The following is a 3,335-nucleotide window of genomic DNA, read 5'->3' on the forward strand; positions in this document are numbered from 1 at the left end:
CTGGGCACAGAGTTGACATTGTTTTGTCTTGAGGAAGCCTATCTTGTCTGGCCTTATGCTTGTCACAAAATTGGAGACATGACAGATTACACTTCAAAACTGATGAACTGTGGAATGTATCAAAAAAGCATCGATGTTAAACAGCTGTTTGTGATTTCCAAAGCCAGCATCAAGGAAGCCAAAGAAAATTAAGACGTTCTGGCATGAAAGACATCACTGTAATCATCAAGATGATTTTTACATGCTGTCCTAAGATCATTGTGTAATTGTCTGACATTTTTGACAAGTTTTTCTCTGCCACTGGGCCAGTTATTTTGAGAATTAAATATACGGAAAGGTGACAGTTACAAATCAACAGCCAGGTACAGCATTGTCCTAGAAGGAGGACCTGTCCATCAGTCCTGTTTATTGATTCACCAGTGCTTCCCTGCTTTTTATGAAACTTAAACCTACTCCCACATGCACTCCTCCCCACAAACATCTCCAGGATTTCTATCTGGAGATGTGTATTTGTCTTTCTCTGCAGAGGCTCCTTTTACCCCCAGCTCTTTCTTCCTTCACACAGTACTGTCACAATCCCACACCATCTGCCATCTGCCACCATCGTTTGATTCCTAAAAAAAAGTTAGCTGAGTTCTAAACTATTTGTTGCTGACACTGTTCATGTTTTCTAAACATTTCTAGATGTTTCTGTAACATCTAAGCAACTAATGTACTTGTAGTTGACTTCATTGATAATTGTTATTGTTGACTATAAACCCTTTTAGAGAACAAGATTCTGGAATAAATTAGAAATAACTGAGTGTAAAACAATCTTGGTCAGACCAACCTTGGTCAAACCAACCTAGTCAAATTTTCTTTGTTGTCTGAAGTCTAAATTCTTGATTAGTTAGAGCTTAGATGGAAATTTAAACTCAAAACCAGATGAACTGGGTAAGTACCACCATCTCTAGCAGACAAAGTATAGTGGAGAGTTTTGTACTTAATTTAGCATTTTAGTGCCTTTAAGAAGGCCTGATAGCTTACTTGAAGGCTACATAAAACTTTAAAGACATTCTCTATAAAAACCACATGAAAAATATTCCTCTATGAAATTTGTACTGAATCCAACGTATTTCAACTTTAAGACTTAAAGGAATCTATCTGTGTATGGGAAAAACAAGTTATTTCATGTTTTACTCATACCCTTAATTTATCAATAAGTATTATGGAGCTTTTTGCAGACATTAATGGAGTGTTACTGAGACGCACTCATTTAGTAAAACATGGCTTGTATCTTCGCAGTTGGTTCAGACTTTTGCAGGCTACCTCAGTATCATCCACAGCAAGGAGGAGTTATATTGAAAGTCAAAAATCTTCTTCCTGCTGCCCTGTAACATGAATCTTAAAAGGTCTCATTATTAACTTTTAAAAATGAAGCCAGATATTGGGGAGTTTTGCTTTTTTCCTGGCCATTCTCAATTATGGTCATGGCTTGGTGGAGAATGGTATATAAGGCATGAAGAGACAGGAACTAAGCAGCAGTTCAACTGAGACCCTCAGGGGTGAGGACTCAGATGCTTTCAGTCTGAGGATTCATGGAAACAGAATTGGCTGAGGAGTTGGCAAGGTGAGTTTGGTTGTAGCTTCTTCTGTTTCTCTGATCTTTCAGCACTCACTCCAATATCTAGCTCAGAGGTTTTTTATTATAAGACCTTTTAAGATTCATGTTACATCTGGTGCCCAACATCTGTGGCACAAATTCACGAATCGCTTGCCTGTGGCCTTACAGTCCCCAGCTCAGGCCTGAACTGTACACAGTCAGTTGTGGTGATACATGCTAGTAGGACTTGCTGAAGGAGGCTGAGGCAGGAGGATCCCAAATTTGAGGCCAGCCTGGGAGAAGCTGTGGCCATGGTCAGGCCAGGCCACAAACAGGACCTTGGAGGTGGTGCCTATTGCTCTGAGTTGCTGGCTGCTTCTCATCATGTTGGTGGAGGCAGTGATGCTGCTACTGGGGATGAAGGGTTTACCTCTGGTTGTTCAGAGAAAAATTGCCAGGACCGTCGTGTTACAAGAAAGACAAAGGTCAGTTTGGAGAAATTTGGCAGGGCTAGTGGCGGGGAGAAGAAGTTGCTGTGAAGATATTCTCTTCTAGGGAAGAACATTCGTGGTTCCAAGAGGCAGAGATTTGTCAGATTGTGATGTTATGCCATGAAAACATCCTAGGATTTGTGACAGCAGATAACAAAGACAATGGCATGTGGAATCAGCTATGGCTGGTGTTTGATTACCATGAGCATGGATCCCTCTTTGATTAGTTGAATAGATACACTGTTACAATGGAAGGGATGAGCAAACTTGCTCTGTTCACAGCAAGCCAACTTGTCCATTTTCACATGGAGATGGTTGGTACCCAAAGAAAGCCTGCTGTTGCTCACAGAGATTTGAAATCAAAGAATATCTTGGTGAAGAAGAATGGAACCTGTTGCATTGCAAACTTGGGAGTGGCTGTGAGACACGATTCTGCCACAGATACAATTGATCTTGCTCCAAACCACAGAGTAGGCACTAAAAGTTTTCTGCAGTGAACCATGACTACATATAACAACTTTAAATTCTCCAAAAGGATGATGGACCCCACAACAATGACTCTAGCAGGACAATGATAATACAAACACTACCCAAAGATCGGCTTTGGACTACAAAACTGCTCAGAACAATTTTGAGATGGCTAGCTGAGATGATTCAGCCTCACAGACTACTTGAGCAAGGACTTGAGACAAGCCCTGCACTTTCCCATTATGCAGAGACTGGACAAATGATACAGCTATCTCTCCTAGACTTGAAAATTAACCCCAAAATTTTCTTTTCACAATCCTCTAAAGATGCCTTTGCCCTCGATCAGCAGGAAGTAATTTTAAGAAAATAATGCTCACATTCCCAAGAGATGGGGTGGGTGGTTTTTGGTCATTCAATGGGTTATGGATAATAGTTGTTGTTTAGGATAGTTGGTTACAAGTTGTTAATTGATAATGATAAAAAAGCTAAATAAGGAGATTTTGTTTGGAAAGAAAAAAGAAAAAAAAGAGGCTATAGATAAGAGGTAGATTATTGAATCTACTCTGAAAAAAATATAGAAATAATAGGGTAAAAGGGTAGATTATTGATTGTACTCTAAAAAAAAGATAATATAGATATAAGATAAAAGGTATATTTTTAAATCTACTCTGAAAAAAGATATAGAAATGATGAAAAAGGGTAGATTATTGAATCTATTCTGAAAAGAAAAAAAGGGGAGGATGTAGATAAGATAAAAAGGTAGATTATTGAATCTACTTTTAAAAGGCAACTAA

General features: G+C 39.0%; 1 pseudogene; it reads left to right on the plus strand.

The window, feature by feature from the left end:
* The first annotated feature begins 1,966 nt into the window (after positions 1-1,966).
* On the plus strand, positions 1,967-2,570 carry LOC114698252 (annotated as a pseudogene).
* The last annotated feature ends 765 nt before the right edge of the window (positions 2,571-3,335 follow it).

Source organism: Peromyscus leucopus, chromosome 6 (genome assembly GCF_004664715.2).
Source record: "Peromyscus leucopus breed LL Stock chromosome 6, UCI_PerLeu_2.1, whole genome shotgun sequence".
NCBI lineage: Eukaryota > Metazoa > Chordata > Mammalia > Rodentia > Cricetidae > Peromyscus > Peromyscus leucopus.